The sequence below is a fragment of the Camelus dromedarius genome, chromosome 9 (genome assembly GCF_036321535.1).
Source record: "Camelus dromedarius isolate mCamDro1 chromosome 9, mCamDro1.pat, whole genome shotgun sequence".
NCBI classification, from domain to species: Eukaryota; Metazoa; Chordata; class Mammalia; order Artiodactyla; family Camelidae; genus Camelus; species Camelus dromedarius.
The window spans coordinates 27,931,006-27,946,286 of NC_087444.1; the positions used below are offsets into that span (position 1 = coordinate 27,931,006).

The window sequence follows — 15,281 nt, forward strand, 5'->3', positions numbered from 1 at the left end:
AAATGGTGATTCTAGGGGCTGCAGAGAAGGGTGCAGTGTATGGGAGACCAGCATGCATGCAATTCTGTATTGATTTCATTCCATAGGTGTGGTGGATAGAGTACTAATCCTGTTTGAGTAGATCTCAGATCTTCAGCCTCAACCAGCGTGAGTCTGTTGCCACACAAAGAGCTAGCTAGTCTTTCTTCTTGAATGTCAGTTTGGGTGAATCTGTACAACCAGCATCCACGGTCCTTGGCCAGCTTTACTTGGACGTCAGAGACACATTCCAAATTCACAGAATCTTATAATTCACTCTGTATTCACATTTGGAGGATCTAATGCAATTTCAAAGCACATTATGTCCCCTCTTCTGTGTCCAAATGTGACTTCGAAGCCACTCCCCATTTCAAAAATAGGCAGAAGGTGGGTAGGAGGCAGAAATCTGATTTTTACCTACTTCAAAAAAAATGAAATTAAGCTATTTAAATGGGTTTTCAATTGCAAGCATCTCAGTGTGAATTTAATTATGATTCCTTTTTGTTTAGAGAGCTAGACCAACACTCTTACACCAACAATTATTTAGTGTCATCGTTTTATGTATTCGTGTTACCTCATATTGGCTAATGGAATGAAGCTTGATTTTTTTTTTTTGTATTAAATTTGCTTGCTGAGAAATTTGCATGAAATACAGCTTTTGGTTTCTAGACAAACTAAGGAGGGGGGCAAATTGCTACTTTTTGCAGAGGAGACTCTTTAAAATCCACTGAATTGAGGGTCTTGGAAAACAGAACCTTATTTTCCCGCACTGTTCAAAAATGGTATCTGATTACTTACTTTCACACGCTGTGATTAGGGGAGTCCTTGAATAACTGGACTGTGAATATTTAACATGATTTCTTTCCTAGCCTTTGACAAAATTAACATTTTCTGTAATAGTTCTCTTACATAGACTTTAACTTAGTGTGCGCCTTTGGGATTAATTTGTGTGTCCTCGTGTGTGCATGCAGGAGCAACACTTTATTCCTTACTTTTTTATTCCTTTCTTTTATCCCTGACTTTATAATTGCAGTTGGAAAGCCTTCTATTAAATATGATGATTTGGGCCCACTGGCAGATTTTGTTACACTGAAACCATCCATTTCGAGCAAAGAGTTAATGAACTTTTTAAGGCAAGGTTCACACGGGTCTTGACCCCCCTGGTAATATTTCATATGAGGTTACTGGTGGGAGAGAAATCAAATTTCAGCTGCAAACATGATTGACAGGTGAGAGCAAGGAAGAGAAAGGCATTTGGCCAGATGGGGAATTTGGGAAGGAGGACAATTCCTCAAAGTTACTCTGTGATATTAGATATTATAAGCTGAGATATGAAAAGTTCAATACTTGATCCCTTTGGGAGAGTTACTTAGTTTATTTTCAGAAAGTCACTTTGGTTAAGAGATTTCAATCCTGGAAGCCAAAGACGGGGACCCACTACCTTTCTGCTCTCTTGCTAATTTCAACTACATACAATTACAACTTCGTGGCTTATTTCTGGCAATTTTCTAGGCTAGGGTGTGAAAATGAAATCACAAGCCATTTGGGGAGGCATTTAATTACCTTTTATTTATTCTCAGAAACGCAGTCTGGATTACACTGCGGTTCTTGGGCACATCAGAACAGTCATCCTAAGTGTGATCACAAAAAGATTAAATTCTCTATTTCTGTTACATCCCCTGATCCCGACTAACACTTTCCAACAGCGCATGTTGCAGCTTACAATATGCAAGTCTTCCCAAGTGCGTGCTTTACTGAGGTTGTGCCTTCTAACCTGACAATCCACAGAGCCAACGACCCCACACTGCTATCTGATGCAGATTTCTCCGTGGTAGCATCCCTGGGGAAGGCGTGATATTAGCATCATCCCTGTGGAAACAAGTGATGATGTGGCTTGACCCTAAGGCGGAGGGGCGGTTTTGGAATTCACCTTAGAGGCTATCTCTTAGGGTGAATTGTCAAAAGGAGGCAACACAACAGCCCATGGTTTGCACCAAAGGTGAACGTAGGCCTTTGAGACGTGCTCTTTCATCCCATGTGCTGAAACGCTCATTTCAGAAGGTGGCGGTGGACCTTAGCCTGCTGATACGTGTGCTCTGCCCGTTACAGATGTTCCTGATATTGGCTAAGACCCATCCGGATGCAACCAAGCCTTACAGAGCTGCCTCGGGGCAGGGCAGGTGGGATCCGTACATAGGGGGAGGCCTGTTTGTAGCTCTCCTGTCACCTAGGGGAGCTTTCCTGATGGAACTTATATAAACAGCACTTCTCTGGTTCTAAGTCCCCGTCAGTGGTTTTTTTTTTTTTTTTTTTTTTTTTTCCTTTTACCCCTAGTCTTAAATTAGCTGAGTGGACATGTTTTATTCTGACTGTATCTATGCTGACGTGAATTCAAACAAATGAAAGAAAGGCTTTACTATGTTATGAACTGAAATAGAAACAGAAAACACGGTAAAAGGACTCAGAAATCTTGTTAATATTTTGTATAACTTGTCGTCCCACGTTGCCCGTAATCATCCAGAAATAAAATGCAAGCATGGTTTCCCGATGCCCAGTGTCAACGTGGGTGCCTTAGTACAGCTGTTTCATCCAAACACAGAATTAAAGATGTCGTGGCTGTGCTTCCCTTGCAGAGATCATCAAAATATTTGAACAGAAGTGGTGAATCAGGTGTTCTCATGCAAAGGACATGTGAAAACATAGACTGTAAGTTTGAATTTCTTGGTGCCTCCATTCGAGAACAGTGGCTGGTCTTGTCTCTGTCTTCACTGCAGACCCCTCAAGGCTTCTAAATACTCAGTTTTTAGAGTAACTGCCCCATCCTGGAAGACAGCAAGGAGTAGAATGCTGTCTGGCATGCAGATTTGGAGAGCGGACCAATCCATCACAAGTTCCATGAGTATGTCTTAACCAAATTACATCACTGTATGTGTTGGCGCTGAGAAAATAAGGGAAAATAATTCTGCTTAAAGTGTTTTATTACTGGGACTTACCTAATTGTTGTTGTTGTGTGTTTATTTAGAGTCTGCTCCCACCCAACCAAACCCCCTTTCCATACAAGGCTGCCTACTGTTTCCTTTCCTTGGGCACTGGTCCACTACTGAGCGGATTTCATCAATTAATTATAGCAGAGCAGGTACTGGGCAACTGGTTGAATGGTGCCATATGAAATCACATTATATTTTCAGTTAACTTTAGGACGCTCTTGAAGGGGCTGCCTTACAGAAAGAGACGTTATGCATTTGGGGGAAAAAAAGGAGGAAGGAATTTTTGTACAAGTACAGCACTCGTTACTTAAAACAAAATGATGCTTCTGTAAAGAGCTTTCGTTCTAAAAGCACACACTCAGGCACCTGCCAAAAACTCAGATTTACTGCTGCCGTTCACAGATGCCAATGTTGAAACTCCCTTCGTCTGCCGCATGCTGTCTTTGATTTCCTCGATCCAAATATTACTGTAAAGTTGTTGTTTCACGTCTGCATTTTTTCTTCTTTTTTTTGCTTTTCCTGGCACCTAATGAAATTATCAGCAATAAATGAGCTACGCAGAAGGGTTGGTTGGTTTTGCCTTTTTTTTTTTTTTTTTGTCTCCTTTTTTGCAGTATTTGGAAAATGCTGGGATGAGGGTAAGCCAGTGGGAAAATTCTGAGTGCCTCTCTTTCCAGAGTCTACAGGAAATATAATAAAGATATTAGCATTTATAAAATTTCAGATGGGAACTAATGCCAAACTGGAGGTGGGGGAGAGGAAGTTTCAGGCTTTGTGAGTGGGAAAATCTAACCAGCTGTGGGAATTACAGGTGTCACTGGAGACAACACCGCAGTGACCTCCAGTTGAAGCTGCTGGAAGATATTAACACCTAATTAGCAGGACAGGGGCGCATCCTACACCTTCATCACTGGTGAGGTGAGAATAAGAAAAACAAAGAGAGAGGAAGGGAGTTTGTTTTCCCCGGTCCCTCAGCAAGCATCTAATAACGTGTTATCCACATGCAGCAAGTGACAATTTCTTTTTAGTCATTTCAATCCATTGAAAAGCACAGTAAGTTCACTTGCTAGCAGGTAGGCAGTGGAGGTGAGACTTGAATTGATCTGAAATTGACCCTGAGGTCATGCCTCCTTTAAACTGGGTTCTACAGAAAAAGTTTCTTTTCTTCTTCCCTGGCTCCTGCCAGCAGCCAAGCTGAGTCTTGAGTCCGGGGGTTTGCAATTGTTTAAAGGGATTCTGACACCAAGGTTGAACCCCTCACCCCAGCTTTAATCAGAATGGAAACCTTTTATTACCAATGGTAGTTAATTAAAAGGCTTGAGTCTATACTGTGATGGTGTGCCTCTGGGTTGTTTATATTTTAAAATGAGATTCGTTCCTAGTGTACAGGCAAAGGAGGGTGGGGAGCTGACGTGGGGTCTCTTACTAGCTGAACATTTTGAATAGGAAAATAGAATTTTCTGTTTCATTTTAAAATTTCTCTTATTTCACTCCTCTCTCTCTTCCTAATGGAGCCATTAAAATCCTCTCAAATCCTTTCAAAAAATCTTAGGGTGTAGCACACGATACGTCTGACAGTGTTGGTTTTCCCGCACTGCTTTTCAGAAGGCCAGGTGAGGGTGACCAAGAGAGATCAGAAATTTCTTCCCTTTATTTGACCTTTTTGACCCGTGTTGGGTCTCATTCTTTGCTCCTTCTTGCAGTTCTATCCTGATGCTCAATGACTGTTTTGTTTGTGACTCAGTGGCCCCCGACTTTTTATTTTTTATTTTTTCTCCTTCTCTTCTTTTAAAGCCCGGAAGCAGCTTCTCACCATTGCAGAGTAGAAGCAATAGTGTCTGTGCTTTAATAGGTGTGCTTACAGAGCTGAGCCTGGGTTCCCCCTTTCAGAGAAGGAGCAGCAGTTTGGGACGAGATCAGGATTTCTGTAAACCTCGGGGCTGCTTTGCAGCCCAGGGTTGAGGGCTCCCAGCTGCCCTCCTCTCAGCAGCTGCTGGAAAGTCACCACACGTGCGAGGCCCCTTGGCGTCACGTAATTTCCCTGGACACACGGACTTCCCACCTGCTCTGTGTTCTGCTAATCCCCTGGAGCCTTGCAAACCAGAACTTGCATAACTGCTGCTCTCAAACTCTCCCTCGGCTTAGTTGTTGGTGGTAAAATTGTTAGTAAAGATGGGATGCTAAACACTCTAGCCTCCAAGAGGAACCTGGTTAATTTCAACGTTACCTCTGTTGGCTTTGATCTTCGCTTACTTTGTAGCATCCTGACAGTGCTTGGCTGAAACGCCAAAAGGTCAGTGTAACAAAATAGCACCTGACTGGAGCAGTAAACCCTCCCTATACATTTGTGAGCAGATAATATGCCCAGTTCCCAAACAGCTGGTAGGACTTCAAATGGAGAGTTTGAACCCTATAATCCGGATCCTGCCCGAAAGCGGAGGTTTCTTTCACTTGTCCAGCCAGAGCTTGGAGATTTCACAGCAGTGCGGTGGCAGTCGCTCGGCTCCAGAGAGGGAAAAAAAAAAACACAGTAAGAAAGAATTTGGTTTTATTTTTTTTCCCCTCCTATTTTATTTGAGCTGGCTGATGTTAGTAATGAAAATCTTTCTGTTCCTGTTGCTGGGAAATTTGTAACTTTTAAGGCATTGTTGGGACGTGGTGGCGGGAGTTGGTGGGGAGGGGGCAGGGGAATGCAGATCTAGCAAGATGTTTCTGTCTGACTTTCCTCAACGTTTTATAGCGTCCTTCAGATTCCTCATCCTCTCCAGTGTCATTTTCTTCTACAGTAAAAAAGCCTCCTTCCCACATTTGCCACAGTTAACCAGTCAGACTTTCACTTAAGGGAAGATGAGATCTGAGTGGGTGATTGCATTGTAAATTCATCAGGTGTTACTTGCCGAGCTATGGAGGATGTAGTTATTCCGAGAATGCATCTTTTACTATTTCTTTAACATTTAATTGGGATTAGACCACTGCCTAGTTTTGTCTCAAGGGTTTCCTTTTTCCATCCTTTTACTTTCTTTTTTTTTCTTGCTCTTGCATGTTGCAGTAAAGTGACCTGTAATTTATAATCAAAGTTTGGTTTCGTTGAACTAAACTGTAAAATCTGACTTTGGGGTTTTGCTCATAAAATAAATATTTGAAAAAATAGAGCATTGAGGCTTGTGCAGTAGAGGCAATGTCAGTACATATGTATCTCTATATATGAATGTCTACGTATACATATGTTTTCCAGAGACTTGTAAGCCAGCCCTGAAAAAGCATGTGGCAAAACGGTGACCATCTATAAACATCCAAGTATAAGGACACCCTGATAAGAATATAAGCACATTTTTAAAATGAATTTCTGATTTGTTTTTTAAACTCCATTCGTCTCTCATATTAACTTATTTTTTTCAGTTATATTATTTTTGCACGAAAGACTCAGCGTATACATGCTAGAATTCTGTCTGTAAGCTGTAGTGGTCCTTAGCTAGACTTTTGTTTTTTTTTTCCCTTTCCTTCTAACAAGGAAGCTCATTTAGAAAGAAATGTTTATGTGAAGTGCTTGTCAGTTGGCATTTTTACTGGGTTGCTAACCCAAAGGTAAAATATAAAGCCATGTCTTTTCCTCACTGGCTTGTTGTTACAAGAAGGGTCCCTCCCTTGTTAGCTTGATAAATAATTTTACTAGAGGGACTCTGCTGTATTTTTATGCTTGCTGTCTATTTTCTGCTTGCTGCAAATAAATTTCTGTACTCAGAGGGCACTAAAACTCCAAACACACGGTATTTCCCCATTTTGCTGCTGGTCGCCTGAAATATTTATTCCATCTCATGTTTCTAATTATTTTTTTAAAGGAAAAAAGTAATTTGTGATTAATATCAAACAAGAATTAGTCATTTATTTCTCAGGACCATTGTGTTTGAACCTGGAAATAGTGCTTTTTGAAAGGTTTTGCGCGTCCAACACTGTTTCATATTTGTCAAATAGAAGACAAGAGTTACTTTATTTGGGGGAGTCCTGAAGTCTCATTACATTTCCTGTCTGTCTTTCCAACTCTAAATATTAAGCTGTTAATATGAGAAATGAAGAGGGCTCTAGAATTCTATCTAGAAACAAAGCACTACACAGTAAAATCTTTACATGTGAAAAATGATACATCGTGTGAAGTAGAGATGAAATTGATCATAGGTGTCAGTATGACCATCCGCATCCACCTGAGTCCCAGGCCTTGAGACCTGGGATTCGTTACTCCTGGGGAGAGACTGGTATGGATCAGTCACTGGGGCAAAACGGGATGCTCCCTGCTACAAATCTAAACACACCCTAAAACATCCCAATAAAGGAAAACAATAAAATCAATAAATGCATTCTATAAATTACAAATGCAGTGAACACCACCCGTAATCGGGGACAATAACGTGTTTAACGAAGGAGTGACATTTAATGCCTGTTGGCAAAACAAGGGATCATTTTCAGCCAGTGCCAGATGATCACAGCCATTGAAGTATGATTTTTTTTTTCAAAGCAGATCTGCTTGTTATTTGCTCATTAGCGGTGGGGGGGGTCTCATTTTCTGAAATTGGAAAATTATTTTTACAAAGGTACCGGAGACATACATTTGAAACCAGAATGCCAGCCCATGTTACCAGGATATCGGGGAGAGGTTATCTGGAGGTCAGTGTCTGCAAAGATAGCAGAACAAAGAGGAACATGTGGAAGAAGGGGCCTGTATGTGAGTTCTCAGATACACATGGAGATCCAAAGGTCAAGATTTCACACATTAATTTTCTTGGGCTGGAACCATAATACTTAGTCAGGACATTTCCCCTGCATGCAGACATACTGTGTATCTTATCAAATGTGTGCAGAGTTGGTTTTCACCTCCCTTGTCTCGGGGGTTTCAGAGGTGAGGTGGACTTCAAGTTGAAGAGTTGTTCCCCTCCCCGCCCCGCAGCCACAGAGACTAGGAGAATCAGCCTACGTAAAGGGGAGTTGTTATTCACCACTTCTTTTGGTCACTTGGGGGTGGTGCCCATTTGTCAGGAGTGAGAGAAAGCTTCCACGGAGTTGAAGACCACGATGTTCCACCTAGCCCTAGCCCTTGGAGGCCATCCAGCGTCTCACAGGAGATGATGATAACAGCTGCCTTTGACCGAGCATCTCCTGGGAGCCAGGACCTGTGCCGTCTTTGATGCTCACACCAACTAGGGGGCAGATATTTTAATCCCCTTTACAGAGATGAGGAAACTCAGGTTCAAAGCAATAAAGTTGTGATTTGACCCTACACCACAGTCATGCAGATGTTTCTAGATGCACACCATGCCACCCTATCCCCCCACCCCCCCATCCCAGCTAAACAGCTCAGTGTTTAACCTCAGCACGTGTCGAGTGAGATCAGTTACCCTCTCCTTCCTCCTTGGTCCTCTTTTTCTGAGTGGGGCTGAGTGATGCCTAGAAGTAGGTACATTATCATCTGAGTAGGATCTAGAAGACCCAGGGCTACTACTTCCCATGATCTTGACCCCAAGGACCCCTCTGGCTCTAAACACAAATGATTCTGTGGTTTTCCTTTGTCAGGTAAAGGAGCAGCCCTTCCCTACTCCAAGATAAAGATTGTCATTTCAAGAGCATTTAAAAAATAATAGATGGTACATTTCCTTAATACCCTGTAATGTGTAAAGTGTCAGGTGCACAACTGACACTCAGGAAATTGCTGGATAGTGAAGATAAATCAGCGTTAAATCACTCCATTGAAAGCCCCATTTAATAAAAAGTTGTCAGCAAAATCTCTAGTAACATGAAAAAGAATACAGAGTTTCTGCATCTGTAAAATAGGGATAGTCCCTGAAAGGCTTTTGCAAAGGATTAAATACAATAATGCATGGAGAGCACCTGGTACAGAGTAATTACCCCGGCAAGCTTGGCCCTGACCAGTATTATATGGACTAAAGCTTTGACCTTGACACTGTGCAAGCCTTCATTTATTTTAAAATAACTTTGTGATTATGATATAGGACACCTTCCCTCTGCTTCTTTAAAAATTAAATTTATAGGGTTTTTTGGGGGGGGGTAATTAGGTTTATTTTTTGTTGTTTATTTTTAATGAAAGTACTGGGAATTGAACCCAGGATCTTGTGCCTGCTTAGCACACACTCTACCTCTGAGCTATACCCTCCTACCCTTTTCCCTCTGCTTTAAAATAAGGGCTGGAGAAGGGAGAAGAATTTAGAACAGTAGTTTATTATCCGTCCTCCCCTGAAAAAATACCACCACCCGGAAACATTTTTTTAAAAAGATGTGCTTAGGAAGTTCTGTGGTCAAATAATTTAGGGGAATTATGGATTAGACTAAGTGAAATGTTTAATTTCACTCTTGTCCACCTCAGAGCCTTTGTACGCTAATGTATATTGTGACCCTCCGTGGGGAAGGACCAACACGATGGTATCCAGTATCCTCACATTTATTTGAACGTGGAACCTGTTTTCTCATCAACCATCTTGTGGAAATAACAGTAGGGCAGCTTTGAAACATGGTTGGCTAACTAAAGAAGTCCTGACTTAGTTCTTTTATTTAGTACCAGAGGACCCCTTTACTTTCTTCCTCCTATGAAGCCCACATTCTGAAAGATTCATCTGTGATTCTGTGTGTTTGTTTTGTTAATCAGAGCCCTCTATAAAAGCTCTAAGGCTTTTGATCAGCAAGAGAAGTGGTGTAATTCCAATGATGTATATTCAATAAAAAGCAAAGAAAACCTCATCATGGGGATCATCCTATAGGTCTTTATAAGAGCAGGAATGGCTCATGGGTGCCATTACTGCCTTCATGGACTCCTATGGTCTTTTAGGATGCCAGTTCGGGGTCCTCTGCTCAGATAGAAAACCTAGGATCACCCTCAAATTCGACCTGGCTATTTGTGATTGGATGAGCCTCTTAAGGGAATCTGAGGTCCTGGAAGGAGCATGTTCATTGCTTAGAATCTCGGACGTAAAAACTCTGCCTTCAGGTTGCTGTTCCTTTATTGTAAGGATACAGGTGTATATTAAGGGCGTGAAATAAAGAGGAAGGTGGGCGGAGTTGGGGCCAGAAGTTCATTTTCTCTGTCAATCTTTCCTCCCTTTTCTCTTTTTGCACATTGGTTTCATTCTCCCTATAGAAAGCAGGCAAGACTTCTTACTTAGGAGGACCCCTGATTCCTGCTTTCACCCCTGTGTCCCACCCTAAACATCCCCAGCAGACGTTAGTTAGAAACTCTGCTGTCCTGTTCTCAGAAGAGATAGCTGATTGGTCCCCCTTGGTCAGGTATCTACCATTTGTCCAATCGGCACTGGCTAGGGGCGGGTCCTTAGGGCCGTCTACCTGCCTAATCAGATTTTCTGAGAATACAGTTCTGCAGGGATTGGGAGATGGGCACTTGCCAATGTAGGGGAGGGAAACCAGTACCCGAGAGCCACGTACACCTTTTTAGGAGATAGGAATGAGTAGAATTAGGGCATGAATGGGTCTCTGAACCTAGGGACTGGATTTTCAACTTTGGATACACCGATGGGGCTTTAAAAAATGTTGATGCTCTGCCCCAGACCAATTAAACCAGAACCTCCAGGGGCTGGTGGGGCTCAGGCATCCATATTTAAAAAAAAAAAAAAATTCCAGTTGTCCTAATGCACAACCAGGATTGAGAACTCCTGAGTTATCTGCAGAAATCCAGAAAGTGAAGAAGCCACTGATGAGTTTCCCATATTTTATTATGTCTTACAACTCAGCGGTTTTCAGGTCCCGTTTAAAATTAAAGGGGATGAACAATTGCTCTGTGTTTTTCCTGCTTCCCCTGGCCTTCCCAGTCCTCTGTGAACATCAACTGTGTTCTTTATAAGGAGGGCTAAGGCAGCCAGATGCGGCACACAGGGAAAGAGAATGGGAGATGATGTCCAGAAGCCTCGATTTTACAACTGCCTTGGCCACCAAAGCAGCCTTGTGACCTGGGCAGGCCACACTCCCCTGAGCACCCGGCTGGCTTTAATTCTTCTTTTTTGGGAAACGGGTCAATTGAGCTAGAATCAGAGACCTTCTGTGAGCCTACACAATCTGCTCAGTGACCAGCTCATCATAGTCCCGCACATGAACCAGGAGAGGTCCTGATGATTTCGAGCTGGCAGAATGGCTAATTTTAAACATGTGATGGTGTTTAAAATCCTGCCTAGAAAAGAGAAAAATGCATTTAGTTATCTAGTGTCAAAGAGAGATGTCGTCCAAATTATTTGCACATGCTTTTGCAGGGACCAATGTCTTATTTGTCATCATTCCCAGGAGGTGCTTAGTTAGGGTGTGACTAGGGTGGCAGGAGAAACAGGACTGAGGAATATGGTGCCGGCTGAAATTAACCAAGATGTTTGATCCCATGCTGTCAGACGCTTGACCCTCCACTAAACCCACAGCATTAAACCACACAAAAATGGGCCTCGCTCTGTAGGCCCTCTTCCCTCTACCTTTTACATTTCTCATCTCTTGGACTCAAAACTCATCTCTATGAGCCTGGAGTTCATGCCTCATTTATTCTTGTGTCCCACCCAGCCCTGTCCCAGAAAGCAGCACACATCTTTGCCTCAGATCCTCCTGGGAAAGTGGCAGGGCACGCACCTGAAGAAGCAATCAGGTGCTCAGACAAGCAAGCAAACAGGTAACAAGAGCCTCGGCAAAGTTCCTTCAGTGATGGAAGAAGACATCTTGGCAAGCTGTCGAAACGAGAGGTGCTTCTCTTAATCCTCTCCCAGCTTTTCCACAGCCCCGTATCCTGGCATTTGCTTGACACTCTTTGTGGGCTGAGTTTCCTTTCCTGGACAGCTTGTTCAATGCAGTCTGCACCAGACCTATGTCTCAAGGTCCTCTTTGGGAGAGCTTTTAGAAAACAGACCCTTTTGCTTCGACTGGCGGGGCGTCATAGTTGGCATGCTTTATTTTAAGATGCGATTTGATGAATGCTTGTTTTGCACCTGCTGTATTCTAGAATGTGGATTTGGCTCTGGAGGATCCAGAAACACGTAGGGCACAGTTCTTGCTCTCAAGATTTATTATTGATGCAGACAGTTAAAAAAAATAAATGCCAGTCCTGTTTGATAAATGCTTTCTCAAGCCCGTGGGGTTTGTGAAAAGGAGGAGGGTGGTCATTTTGTGGACAATGTGAAAGCAAAAGCTACAAAGCGTCAAGAGGCAACTATTTTTTTGTGGGTTTTTTTTTTTTTAAACTTAGGCTAGGAAAGATCTTCCTTAGCCTGACTCAAAACCTACACATAGGAAGAATGCCATGAACAAAATCAAAAGACCAACAACATAGTGGGAAAAACCACAACACACAAGATAGTCCAAGACCCAATTTCCTTAATATGAAGAGCTCTTCTAAATCTCTTAGAAAGAAGGTAAACAGAAATGGACACATTGTAACTGACTATATACTTCCATTAAAAAAATGAGAAGAAGAAAGTAAACAACCTGATAAGAAAATAGACAGCTTTTAGAAAAAATAAATGAAAATGACCAATAATCTTATGAAAGTATGTTCCTCTCACTCATAACCAAATAATAATAATAATAATCCTTTCAGGCTGGACTGTGGGGTGATGGATAGTCCCATGCTCTATCATGAGCCTGTAAGCTGGACAACATCTTAGGGGGCTAATTTGTATAATGTCTAATAGCACAGCATATTCACAGACCAAACACCCTTTTCTACACTTTTCATGCTTGGGGAATCTTAATTGAGCACAGCAGTGTGGGTGTAGCTGGAATAAACTATGTGGTTATGTGTGTGAGTTGGGGAGGAAGGATTGTCCTGGACATGGACCCAAAATGGGTAAACAGAGATCAGATGGAAAAGAAATGACAAAACCAGGCCAAAGAAGGAACGAGTGGAAACAGAAGACAAAAAAAAAAAAAAAAAAAAAAAGTAGAGAAATGAACTCAGGTGGCTGATGCCCTGACAGTTGGCGTGCTTCCCTTCTCTGAAGCCACTTCTGCCTAGCATCCGTTTTTACAAACGTGAAACCATCCAGGCGCAGACTCTCCTCTTCATCAATCAGTTTCACTCCATGCTCCCCATCCAATAAAAGACTCCTGTGTATCCACTGAATTCAGGCTGGTATTATTCGTGGGGCTGGCGGCAGTTCCTCCATCCTAGCCCTTTTCTGTATCATCTGCATTGTCACAGCCAAAAGTACTGGAAAGAGAAGGAGGAGCATTTTACAAAGAACTTCATGGAGATTTGGTCACGTGTCTGCCATTAACATCAGTCGCAGATGCAGGGCAGAAATGCCTGCTAAATTCCTACACATGCCTCTTTGAAAAAACGTCCCCTCGGGTGAGGCTACCAGGCTCCCCTCCACTGATACAGGATTCAGGGAGCTTTGAAGTCGGTTGTGGAAATTTCACTGCTTTCTTTGACTCCAGCAGATTGCTCCAAAATGCTCCGGATGTAAAAAAAAGACGATGGGAGTTTTAGCAGCAGCTTAGAAGTGGAATCCCCTTAAGCCATTGACAGAAAAATGTGTTTCTTCTTTCACTTTTTAATTTGTGAGTTACATGTTAAACTACAGCAATGCCCTTGCAGTCTTTTCTTTGGAAGAGAAAAATGAAGAGTGAGTCGAGGTGCCAGGCGGTGAGGAAGGAGGTAGATTTTGCAGCCCTAGTTCTTTGAACTTGTTGCAGGGGCCAAGCTGCCTGCAGAGAAATTGTGTAAAGCAGATTTTGTCCAATGTGGGTGGAAAGAATTTCCAACAAGGGGGCGAGCATTTCCAAGATGCATCTAGATTTGACTGGGTGTTGAGGGAAGTTTGCTAGGCTGAGCCGGGAAATCCTGCAGACTGGTCCTGCAGGAACCCGGGAGAGGACGGAACAGGGAGATTTGAACCCATCGCTTTGGTACGAGGGTGGGGGTTACTGGTGTGCTTAAAATTTTGCCTTGAGAGTTCTCCTTTTTTGGGAGGAGGTACTTGGTCTTGGGTGCATTTTCTGAAAATTTCTCCAAAGTTATTTTATTCCCATTATCTGCTAACTGTAACAAATTAGAAGGAAACATGGGGAGATGAAATGCCCACTAAAAGTGCCCCTGACTTCAGCTACGATGTCCATAAATTTCAGAATTTGGCACAAATCAGAGGTTTTCAAACTTGTTTTATTTTGTTTTGTTTCTGCAGTGGAAACATTTGTAAAATGAAAGGTTATGTGAGATCACTGACTAAAAGAGAAATGAGACGTTTCTGAGGGTGGAGCTGATCCTCCAACTTCTCAGCCCTTGTCTCTGTGCCACCTAGGACTCCAGAATCTCTCCAGTCCACTTTGAGTATCTTTGGGGAGTCATTCTCTAAGGGAATGTCAGCTCAGGAAGTCTGATCTAGCAAAGGACCACTTTCCCTCACTGGCCAGGCTTAGAGATTTCTCAGGGTGTTGGAGGCTGCACAGACATCAGTGTTAGACCCTTGCAGCTTTGTGACTTTGGGAAGGTCTCTTCCTTTCTAGATGGGCATGGTAGAACCAGCCTCCTGGAATTCTTACATGGGTTAAACGAACCTTGCACTCCTAAATGCGATGCCAATGGACTGTGGTCACCACTCCAGCAGCCGCAGAAGTGACCAGTGGTAATGTTGTCTCCTTTGGCTCAGAAACGTTGAGGATCCTTTTTCCCAGGATTCAAGGCGATCCTGTAGTTTCATTGGTAAAAGTTGATCACTCCCCTCCTTTGTATCTTCCTTTTTCCTCTGCCTGTGACATATCACTCTGAAAGGCAGCTTTTTTCCCTTTATACCACACTGGACTCTGATCCAGGACCCATGCTTTTTACTCTTTATGCTCAGCATTTAGCACAGGGGATCGCACAGAACATAGTCCCAGTAGATGTTTGTGGGACTGACTGTCCGTAACGTGCTAGAGCTCACCCCTGAGGGCTCACGAGAGCCGGTTGTGGGTACCTCTTTTTGTGTGCTTCTCTTTCAGTTCCACGTTCAGTGATTTCGCACTGGTAGTATGAAGTCAGCCGTGGTGGGAATATCTGCTGCACAGAATGCAAATGCTAAGAAAATCTAGCCCCTTTCTCTGGCCTCCATCCTCTGCCAAAGAACCAGTTGTTAAACGTTTAGCAGCACACTGTTGCTTGAGATGCCCAGATGAAAACAAATGGAAATTGAACAGAGCGGGATCAGATACATCAATCAAATGCATCGCTAACATTGCTGCTCTGATGGTGGCCCAAGAGCAGCAGAAAAGGCAGATCATTGTGGGTTGGAGGCATCGAAGAAAGATCTTAGG

The 15,281-nt window shown here is 42.8% G+C and overlaps 1 protein-coding gene across 3 annotated transcripts in view; it reads left to right on the forward strand.

Moving 5' to 3' along the window:
- MAF (MAF bZIP transcription factor) overlaps positions 1-15,281 on the forward strand; it is a 344,322-nt gene that overhangs the window by 13,876 nt on the left and 315,165 nt on the right. Inside the window, exon 3 of one of the 3 annotated variants that reach the window (XM_064488939.1) lies at positions 2,128-3,568. The exons of 1 other annotated variant lie outside the window; for it this stretch is intronic. The gene's annotated coding sequence lies outside the window, so the exon portion shown is untranslated. Of the gene's footprint in view, positions 1-2,127; positions 3,569-15,281 lie in introns of those variants that run through there. One more of the 3 variants, XM_064488940.1, reaches the window with a different exon arrangement.